This window comes from Ctenopharyngodon idella, chromosome 24 (genome assembly GCF_019924925.1).
Source record: "Ctenopharyngodon idella isolate HZGC_01 chromosome 24, HZGC01, whole genome shotgun sequence".
In the NCBI taxonomy this organism is placed as follows: domain Eukaryota; kingdom Metazoa; phylum Chordata; class Actinopteri; order Cypriniformes; family Xenocyprididae; genus Ctenopharyngodon; species Ctenopharyngodon idella.
The window spans coordinates 9,535,136-9,547,494 of NC_067243.1; positions in this window are offsets into that span (position 1 = coordinate 9,535,136).

Sequence of the window (12,359 nt, forward strand, 5' to 3'; positions counted from 1 at the left end):
GTTATAAAAAACGCGACGGTGCCAAAATGTTCTGGATAAATCGGACAAATCTATTAAAAATCCCGTATTTGATTATTAAAAAATAAACACACACTGGCTATACAAAGTGTTTGTGATTGTGTCATTTCAAAACAGATTATTTTGCAGCTTTCTTCAAAATATCAACAAGGTTTTTATATTAAAATCAGCACAGAAGACAAACATGGGGTGATTTTAACAACTGTGTAAAAATAATATTTTACTTAAATATACATTTTAAAATATATATATATATATACTAATTTATCTTTTATAATTGTTTTCTAAAAAAGGAAAAGAAAGAATGGTTGAAATGTGAGGGGTTATTTTGTGTGAATTGGATTAATTGTTAAAAGTTCATCTGCATTCAACACCAAAAAAACATTATAAATATAATAGTTAAAACCAAAATTAAGTATGAACTATCAAGTCAATGACTATCAGCATTTTTATAGTTTGTGCGTAAAAAGATTAAATTTTATCTTTCTCTGAACGTCGTTATTAGTTTTCGTTTGAATCATTAGCCTATATATTATATTATATTATATTATTATATTATTATATTATATATTTCCTTACACGTGTCTTTTCCTTTCATACACATCAGCATTACATTTAAGAAGCTTTAGACTGAACAAAAAAGACCAACAATTGTGCTGAAAACAGAATTTAAGCATTTTTTCGTTACACAAATGAGAGAAACAATATATTTAGAGATCGAAAAAAAATGGTCAGATGTCAAAACTTTCGTATTTCCACATTTTAGTTGATCATATTTTTAGCTAAAACCATCGAAAAAAATTTTTTTTTTTCCAACGTATGCCTGACCAGGTAAAAGAGGAGGGTGAAAAAAATCAAAAAGAAAAATTATGAGTGAAAAAAGTAGGAGGAGTTTATGAAAGGAAATACGTTTAAAACTACGGCTCTTCAAGCTGTAAGGGAGACCGGGGCTAGTTGTCACACTTTTACTCCTGTGAATATTTTTCAGGGTGGGTTTATATCCGAAAGATATTTTCTGCATAGCCTAAAAAAAAAGCTATTGGACATTTTCACCGTTAAAGCCCGGGAAAAATTCAGATACACATTGACCTATTGTAAAATTGTATCATAAAACAATTCAGGAAACGGCAAAAGTGTGAAAGGAAACATATTAATCCATTGCTCTGGTCAAAAAATATTGTAACTGATAAATCGAATAGTATGATATTATAAGTATAATAAGTATAAGTATAAGTATATTATAAGTATATAAAAATTTTAGTTTGGATAGAATTCATAAAAATGATTAAAAATGATCATAGGGTTTTAAAACCAACATACAAATGCATAGAAAACACACATATGTGACCCTGGACACCAAAAGCAGTCATAAGGGTCAATTTTGTGAAATTGAGATTTATACAACATCTGAAAGCTGATTTATGGTTTGATAGGATAGGACAATATTTGTCCGAGATACAACTATTTGAAAATCTGGAATCTGAGGGTGCAAAAAAATCAAAATATTGAGAAAATCGCCTTTAAAGTTGTCCAAATGAAGTCCTTAGCAATGCATATCCACTCACAAAAATACATTTTTGATATATTTACAGTAGGAAATTTACATGGAACATGATCTTTACTTAATATCCTAATGATTTTTGGCATACAAGAAAGATCAATAATTTTGACCCATACAATGTATTGTTGGCTATTGCTACAAATATACCCGTGCGACTTATTTTGTGGTCATATTTGTGTAACTTTTGACTAAAAACCCTTATATTTGTAGAGATACACATTGCTGTGTAGTTTTTTAACAAAAAGGGAAAAAAATCATATTTTCACTGATTTATACACTTAATTAAACAACAATGTATTTATTTTTTGTATCATGTCTCAGATAATGTATATTTTACATACACTGTAAAAAATATATGATCAATAAGTTATGACAACATATGTTTTTACATTGCATTAACTCATCAGAATAAGTTATACAAGATTAAACTAAGTCAGTTTAATGTAATTTAAGTTGAAATGACTTAAACATCCAAGTTGATTGTACTTCATTTAAAGGATTAGTTCACTTTCAAATGAAAATTAGCCCAAGCTTTACTCACCCTCAAGCCATCCTAGGTGTATATGACTTTCTTCTTTCTGATGAACACAATCGGAGATATATTAATAAATATCCTGACGCATCCGAGCTTTATAATGGCAGTGAGCGATACCAACGAGTATGAGCTGAAGAAAATGCCTCCATCCATCATAAACATACTTCACACGGCTGCGGAGGGTTAATAAAGGCCTTCTGAAGCGTTTGTGTAAAAAGAAAATATCCATATTTAACAAGTTATGAAGTAAAATATCTAGCTTCCGGCAGACGGCCTTCCATATTCAAGTTACAAAGAAAGTGTAAACTGGCGTCGCATCAGTTAAGTTTTTTCTGTTAGGTGAATAGGGAAGGCGTAGGACGTATAATAAAATTAACAAATCAAATATGAATAATACATATCAGATTTTATATTTGGAACATATTTTATTAAAAAAAAAATCTATTTCTATTCATCATAAAAACACTACATTTTTATGGCTAACCTACAGACCTTACTTCATGACCAAGTTTATTTGTTGTAAATAAGAGTTGTATTATTGACTCTCTCTGATGAGATGTCCCGAGGAATGTGCGTCTGCATTCCTCCATCCCTTAATCAGGACTATAATGCAACAGTGACTCTGAGCCGTGGGGTAAAGTGACAGCTGGTGTTGACCTCTGACCCCTGCTGTCTGGAGGGCTGTGGTGACAGAGGGGGTCACGGTTCTCTCAGCCCCTGTAGGGAGGGTGGCTGTCTGGGAAAAGCCATCCAGACAGTCCTAGAACACGCCTGGGTAGAGGGAGGAGAGAGGAGACATGTTCGGGACAATGTGGTACCCATATATCCCCAAGTCTGAGTGAGACGCCCCACCTCAGGGCCCTGACTGGGGCGCGGGGGCCAGACACCATGAGTGTGATCAGCATACACAAACACACCAGAGCACAAGAGCAAACACACACTGACACTACATGGGAAAACAGCTACATTTATTCATGGCATGATATTAATGATATGACGTAATACAGTATTACTCGCAGAGGTTTAGTTTTACAAAGCCATTATTAGTATATTACATCAGACTCTTGTGCACATGCTTTCTAAAAATGGTAGAAAGTTTCAAAATAATAATTTTTTTTACTGTGCCCACTATTTTTTATGTATCCATTGAATGTATTCAGTAATGTAACATTAAATTATTAAATTTCAATTTTACATAATTTAAATATATGCTGAAAAATGTACAATATGCAGGAAAAAACAGATGTTTAAGTAAATATTCTGTTTTTTATGAGGTCATAATCTTTCAGACAGGTGATACATTTTGATAAAAAAAAATCAAATTTGTTTCCAATATTTTATTAAAATTCAGATTGTTTTGTAACAAATTTATCTGAGTATGTTAATGTTCATTTTAAAAAATGAATATTTACAAATATTATTATTATTATTAAATTATCTGTTTGTTTTGGTATTAAGATAGTAAGAAAAAAATAATAATTATAAATTATTATTTGAAATATTACTAATAATATTGCAATATTATTATATTATTTGATATTTATAAATTATCATTACATTTATCTAAGATATTAGGACAAATATTTTTTTTTAAATTTAAAAATTAATATTTATATATTTGTATTAGTAGTATTTAATGATCTGAGTGTTTTAATATTCAAACATGTTTCTAAATTGTTATTGCATTTATCTGAGTGTTTTGATATTAAGATATTAAGAAAAATGAATATCTATAAATGATTGTTTGAAATGATTATTTATAAATTATTATTACATTTATTTGATATTAGCATACATATATATATATATATATATATATATATATATATATATATTATACAAAAAAGTAATATATATTTATATATATTAGCATACAAAAATATTTTAACATTATTTTTAAAATGTAATATTTATATTATTATTATTATTATTAAATAACATTTTTAAATCAATGTTTCTAAATTGTTATTATTATTACATTTATCTGAGTGTATTGAGATATTAAGATATTAAGAAAAATTTATATCTAAAAATAAGTACTTTAAATTAATATTTATAAATTATTACATTGATTTATCTGAGTATTTTGATATTAGCATACATTTTTAAAACATTTCAATGTTATTTAAACTTTAAAATGAATATTTAATTATTTATTATTATTATTATTATTATTATTATTATTAAATTACCTGAGTGTTAATATTAAAACATAATGAAAAACAATTTTTTTAAACTGTTTATAAATTTTTGTTGTTATTATTATTACATTTATAGTGTTTTGACTTTTTATCATTTTAAAAAACATTTTAACAGTTTTTTCTAATCTATTATTATTATTATTAGTTGTGCTTGCAGCAGTAATGTTCTCTTGCATACTTATTATTATTATTATTTTTAAATTAGAGGCCTACATTTTTAACTCTCCTATTAGAACTACCAGAGCATTCGCCTATAAAAATGCAATAAAAAAACAAATCAAGCCTCCATTATTAAATGTAATACTGTATACACAAGCATGCATTATAAACACAACATATGGTGAAGATCCTAAATGTGATGTATTGAAACAAATTGGCTCCTGTGTTTTCAGAGAAGTATCGGATCAGCAAGGAAGGAGTCTTGCCACATATATCACAGAGGCAATGCCCAGGCCGATGCCTTCTCTGATGGGAAACATGGCATCCACACCATCTTCAGGTCAGACAAAGCAACACTCTCTCAGACAGGTGCCTCGGGTCTGGAGGGGCCGGGGAGCCGAGCGTGCAGCCTCATGTCAATCAAACACTAACAGAGACGTCTCAGACATCTGCGGTGGCATCCTCCTCATTTATTCTGCCTTTGCTGGCAGCCAGCGTCCTGTGAAAGAGGCCCTTTGTCACAGAGCGCCATTCAGAAGCCAACCAGCCGTAGTCACCGTGCTAAAGCGAGGGCTTTTTTCCTCTGGTGGGCTTCTATTCAGACCAGGGATTCCAACGCTGACCTGAAAGCCACGGCTCCTCCTCCAGGTTGAAGGAACAGCGAGAGGAACGCAGGAGAAGGATTGAGTGGATTGGATTAGGGTTAATCTCTTGTTCCTCACCGCGGTGTGCTGACAGGGGCACTTACCGACCCTTTGAGTCACCGGATACCTGGAGTGTGCGAGACGCACAGCCGGCGGCGGGTCGCCAATTATGACAGGTGGGGGGGAGTGTCAGGAACGAGATCAGGAGGAGGACATTGTACAAATAAATAAATAAATCAAGCAGGAACACCTCAGCTTATGGAGTCAGTGGCATCTAACATCTTCATGACAATACAGGATCTAGCTTCTTAAACATATTCTTGCTAAGAAACTTCAATCAAAAATGTATATAATAGCAGTAAGGATGCATTAAATTGATCAAAATTCAGAAAATTCAGCTTTGATCACAGGAATAATAAAGCAATAAGCCCCAAGAAGCTGTGGTTTACAGTGAATTACAGTAAATTCACTGTAAACCATGGCTTCACGGGGCTTATTGCTTTTATAAAACTTCGGTTACCACACAATACAAATGTTAAAGCCAAAAAAAATATGTATCAATGCAACTTTCATGAAGTAAAATCATTAAAAGCCTTCCTTCCGCTGGAAAAAAATAGTCCCTGACCGTGAACAGCAACAGAAGTTATTACGCCATTAGATGGCGGCAATGAGGGAGTCACTCAGTCGCGAAGACTTTTATATTGAAACTTGTTTTGAAATACGGAACAAGACGCAAATGACAAATGCTTTGACTAGCGCTGTCAGTGTCAGCAGGGCACGGGAAAACACATTAACTGTTAAAAGGACAACGAACGGATTTTTATTATGAACATAGGACCGACCTGAAGGAAAATGCTAAATTTGAATGCAGGTAATACACTCGGTCACTCGATATCTCTCTCACAATACTCTTCTACATAATGCATTACGCTTCAATGAACAAAATCAATAGAGAACAAACATATGTTTACGTTGCTAAGAGTGGTTGCTAAGACAGACGCAGCAACATACACACTCAGTGGCGCAGCGATACTTATGTAATGCGGTCAGCTGTATGTTTTCGGGAATTTTACAACGGCTTCGAACGCGGCGCAACCAATCAGAATCAAGGGCCGGAACTATCCGTTTTATAGATTACATTTTAAAATATATTAAAATAGAAAACAGTTGTTTTAAATTGTAATAATATTTCACAATATTACTGTTTTTACTGTATTTCTGATCAAATAAATGCAGCATTGGTGAGCATGAGAATCTTACCAACCCCAAACTATAGTAGGCTATAAAATCTATAGCATGTAAAAACTGATTAGTGAATGATTTAGAGGTTATTCAGTGGCAGATGCTGATAATGATATTTAGAAAACGGGGTGGTCAATGGCTTATATAATGCATACAGTATACAGTATATAAAACAAATTTTTTTTTGATAATTTCGAATTCACTAAAATGAAAACAGAAAAAGCCTATTGGTACATTATGGCACTAATATAAGAGGAAATTGTCAGTCGGCCAAGCTAATACGGTTATCAATCAATATTATATTGATCAAATATGGTCTTATTAGTTTAAACTATACATTGGTCTTTTTTGGAAGCTTTATCCTCCTTCCAAAGGGTCTAGTTTTTTCACTTTAGGTTGCCTGCTAGGAAACGTCATAAACAATCAAAAAGAGTAAACATTTACTTTAAATTTGCATTTTACAAACTGCTGTTGCTCTCTAAATGGAAAAATGCTGACACACATATACACTCTTAAAAATAAAGGTTTCAAAAGGGGCTTTCACAGCAATATTGGTTCCCCAAAAGAACCTTTCAGTAAACAGTTCTTAAAAAACACATTTTTTCTAGTGTGAAGAACATTTAAAAAATCTAAAGAACCCTTTTCCACTATAAAGAACATTTTGTGAAATGGAAATGGTTCTATGGATTCTAAAGGTTCTTCATGGAACCATCAATGCCAGTAAGAAACCTTTATTTTTAAGAGTGTATGGTAGAAATGAAAATCTCTAAAAAATAAAATTTCCCCACACAAGATTGACTTAAAAAACATGAAAACATAAAAAGCATTTGGCTTATTGTAATACTGGTTCTGTTGATTGGATGAAAGGGCAGTTTTCAGCTGATGTTTTGGATCTCAAAATATTGACCAATTAATCAGGCTGGTCGATATACTGGTCCATCACACCAAAAATGTAGCAAAGAAAAAACCTCAGTAAAGACTGTTAAAACTAGCACTAATAAGGTATATTCACCCGAATCCACAGCTGCATCCTAACACGGGCCAGCATCAGTAAAAGGTTTTACTGCAGCTATTCCTGAATGAGATTTACAACAACATCCCATAATACTAACAGATTCCTCAATGAAACTGGAATACAAACGAAGGGCTCAGACCGAAGACAGTGAAAGACCAGTTTGGCGCCTTTGTAAATGTGTTTATGGAGCTGTGTCTGGATTTACAGGCTGGTTTATGAGTGTAGAGCACAGAAACACTCATGACCTCACAATCTTACTGGGTTCCTACACATTAGACCAGCACAAATACAGTGGAAAACATTGTAAGATTAAATCGTTAAATGTAAATACAACCCGAATTCCGGAAATGTTGGGACGTTTTTTAAATTTGAATAAAATGAAAACTAAAAGACGAGCACGAGCCAATATTTTATTCACAATAGAACATGAGCTAATTTCAAATTTGATGCCTGCTACAGGTCTCAAAAAAGTTGACATGGGGGCAACAAATGGCTGAAAAAGCAAGAAATTTAAAAAAAAATTCAGCTGGGAGAACATCTAGCAACTAATTAAGTTAATTGATATCAGGTCTGTAACATGATTAGCTTTAAAAGGAATGTCTTAGAGAGGCAGAGTCTCTCAGAAGTAAAGATGGGCAGAGCTGTGAAAGAGTGCATAAAAAGATTGTGGAATACTTTAAAAACAATGTTCCTTAACGTCAAATTGCCAAGGCTTTGCAAATCTCATCATCTACAGTAATCTCATCATCAACAGATTCAGAGAAACTGGAGAAATCTCTGTGCATAAGGGACAAGGCCGAAGACCTTTATTGGATGCCTGTGGTCTTCGGGCCCTCAGACGACACTGCATCACTCATCGGCATGATTGTGTCAATGACATTACTAAATGGGCCCAGGAATACATCCAGAAACCAGTGTCGGTAAACACAATCCGCCGTGCCATCTGCAGATGCCAACTAAAGCTCTATCATGCAAAAAGGAAGCCATATATTAACATGGTCCAGAAGCGCCGTCGTGTCCTGTGGGTCATTTAAAATGGACTGTTTCAAAGTGGAAAAGTGTTCTATGGTCAGATGAGTCCAAATTTGACATTCTTGTTGGAAATCACGGACGCTGTATCTTCCGGGCTAAAGAGGAGGGAGACCTTCCAGCGAGTTATCAGCGTTCAGTTCAAAAGCCAGCATCTCTGGTGGTATGGAGGCGCATAAGTGCATACGGTATGGGCAGCTTGCATGTTTTGGAAGGCACTATGAATGCTGAAAGGTGTATATAAAGGTTTGAGCAACACATGCTCCCCTCCAGACAATGTCTATTTCAGGGAAAGCCTTGTATATTTCAGCAGGACAATGCAAAACCACATACTGCAGCTGTTACAACAGCATGGCTTCATCATAGAAGAGTCCGGGTGCTGAATTGGCCTGCCTGCAGTCCAGATCTTTCACCTATAGAGAAGAATACGTCAAAGACGACCACAAACTCTTCAGCAGCTGGAAACCTATATCAGGCAAGAATGGGACCAAATTACAACACCAAAACTCCACAAACTCATAACCTCGATGCCCAGACGTCTTCAAACTGTTTTAAAGGAAATGCTACACCATGGTAAACATGCCCCCGTCCCAACTATTTTGAGACCTGTAGCAGGCATCGAATTTGAAATGAGCTCATTTTGTGCATAAAATTGTAAAATTTCTCAGTTTAAACCGTTGTTATGTTATCTACGTTCTATTGTGACTAAAATATTGGCTCATGTGATTTGAAAGTCTTTTAGTTTTCATTTTATTCAAATTTAAAAACCGTCCCAACATTTCCGGAATTCGGGTTGTAAATAACTAAATAAATAACTACAAATTTCTATTATGCATCTACATCAAGGCCACGGCAACAAGTATTTGGACACTAAGGGTATGTTTACATGACAACAATGTATTAAAAACGGAAAAAAATGTTTTGTGTACAGACGAAAAGATCTATAAAAAAAGATTAAAAACGCTGTATTCTACTGCCAAGCCAGTAGATGGCGATGTCACTTTGTAAAGAAACACTACGCGCCTATAGACTGAACATGTAATACACATGCGCAAGACGTCACCTTATTTTCACAAATTCGTGTTTTTGACTTTGTAAAGAAACACTACGCGCCTATAGACTGAACATGTAATACACATGCGCAAGACGTCACCTTATTTTCACAAATTCGTGTTTTTGTAGTTTGCACAGAGACGCTAACGCTAACAATAATGCTTTTCAAAAGTTTGCATTTTCAGGCCCCAAAAACACCGCTGTTGCGTAAATAAACAGCCAAAAGCATAAAAAGTTTTTTGTTTTAGTTGAAAATGGTGTTAAAGGCCCCTTAATTATCTCGTGTCATTGTGATTTTATTGGATGTATGAAGTCGGTTCCTCCACAAATTCACATAATAATACATTTAAGATATTATACTAGACACTAAAGACAGTATATATATATATATATATATATATATATATATATATATATATATATAGGTAAATGTTGGTTTTGATATTTTATTGACTGCAATAAATGACATTTTTATAGTTTGGCCATCTCAAGACATTTTGTGGCCACTGTACACAATGCACACATTTAATTCCACATTATCCTTTCTAATCTTCATAAAAACATTTATTTGTAATATTCAGCGCGCTACTGAGCGTCTGTAACGGTCACAGCTAATTACCGGCGTGGAGATTCTCACCAAAGCCTCTCTTCTCGCACACAATGTCCTAACCTTCATTTCTCACAGCTCAACATCATCCCCACCCAGAACTTTCCCACCCTTCAGCTCCACACTGGCTGTCAATCAAAAGACGGGCAATCAGTCATCAGCCGTGAAAAGACCTTGTCCCACTATCCCTTCATTCCCTCCTATAATGTTCCTTTATTCCTTTATCCCAGCGGCTCTGAATGGGCGTGACATATTTTAATCTCCAGCACGCCTCCTCTAAATTCCCGCCGTCGTGCTCGCCGCGTCTGCCATTGGTCGGCTTAATCACCATCGAGGCAGACAGTGCTGTCTTTTTTAGGAGGCTATAGGATCAAACCCACCCCTCCCTCGCTCTACCCCACTCTACGTCTTCAGGGTCACGGCCCCCCTCAGACCGGAGCCCTTTGAGCCCGGCGAAAAGGATCATGTCATGAATAGAGCTTGATTTAGTTTTAACAGGGTGCTGTGTCCGTCCTTTAAGTGGTAAATGAATATACATTAGCCGCGAAAGGCCTGCAGGGAAGAGAGAATGAGAGCGAGGCCTCTGAATGCTGAGAAGGTGGAGAAGGGGTGTGTGAGTGCAAATAGAAAGGAGGGGGTTTCCCGCTTCCCTCCGCAGGAACCCAAAGCAGTTAATTGGAACGTTTGTTTGTTCCTCACGTCCTTTGACGAGATGGGAGCTAAGATCTAAGTATGTCACATGCTGACTTCCCAGAGAGGGGAAATTAAAGGTTCACTGATACAGACAGGACGACAGTTTGCTTATATTTTACTGTTTTGAAACGAGAAATGAAGCAAAAAGAAACATAAAATGAAATATGTTATTGTTTTGAAGCTGAAATGAAACAAAATGGAACGAGAATTGTGTAGTGACCCAAAATGTTAACTTTTCAACCAATTTCAGGAAAGAGTTCATATGTGCTGGGCATTTGTTGGCTTTTTTTCTTCAATAATGTCCATTTCATCCCTTTAAAAAACAAACCTTCAGATCAAAATGTTTCAAAACGAGAAACAAATTCAATCAAGTGTCTCCAAACTTTCGGCTGTTGTTAGTTTCATTTATTTCAAATACCACATTTAAATAAAATAAAATAAAATACCTGTCAAAAGTTTGGAAACTTTGGAAACAATTTTTTAAATGTTTTGAAAGAAGTATCTTATGCTCACTAGGGCTGCATTTATTTAATCAAAAAATACAGTAAAAACTGTAATATTGTAAAATAATTAAAAGAACGGTTTTATATTTGAATATATTTTAACATGTAATGTAAATCTGAATTTTCAGCATCATTCCTCCAGTCTTCAGTGTCACATGATCCTTCAGAAATCATTCTACTATATCATTTCCTGTAAAAATAATAAAAATATACTCTATGCTGTTTCGGTTTGAAATGTCTTATACTCTATACTGCATTCACCTGTGGCATCCATCTGCCCTTTGACCTCCAAACATACAGATATCTGTTTGGTCTTGTGTTTAATGAGACAGACATGTGGCATGATCACCTCTGACATCAACCAATCGACCCCAGACAAGTAAATGTCATGACCTTTCACCCCACCATGAGTCTACAAGGGACATCAAGATGGTCACTGGCCAACAAAAAGGACTGGACTACTTAAAAGGGTTCAAACAAAGTTTACACAGCAGTCTGGGATATAAAAAAAAAAAAGAAAGTTCAGTGGGGTTCTATATAGAACTTTAGGGTTCTTGACTCAATTTTAAAGAACTCTTTATGCCAAAAAGGTTAAAAACGTGTTAAACGATTGCTTAATACTTTCATGTTTAATGGGTTATTTCAACTTTTTCTAGTGATAAATTATGTTTACGAGATCCATAAAATGATCCCATGATGGGAACCCCTCAAAGGTTCTACATATAAAGCGCCTAAAAGAACCCTTTAAAGGTTCTATATAGAACCTTTTCTTCAAAGGCATATGTTCAGAATGCAAGCAAATCAGATTTTTTCCTCAAATCAGAAATTTTCAGGCAGACTGTCTGCACTATTAACTGCAAGTGCATCATCTTGCTCGCCAAATAAGCGCTCTGAGAAAACTCAGCGATGGAGGAGACTGGTATATATTGTTATGTTCCAGGCTGTAGTCAGGGCCGAAATCTTTGGACATACCGTTTGAATACAGTATGAACACTTCCGGCATTTCCGCCGCTGGTTTTGACGTTATTGTTGTGTGTTGCATTAAGAATGAAGACCGTTTGAAATCTGACTTGAGCAGCCAAAGCATCCAGAATATGTA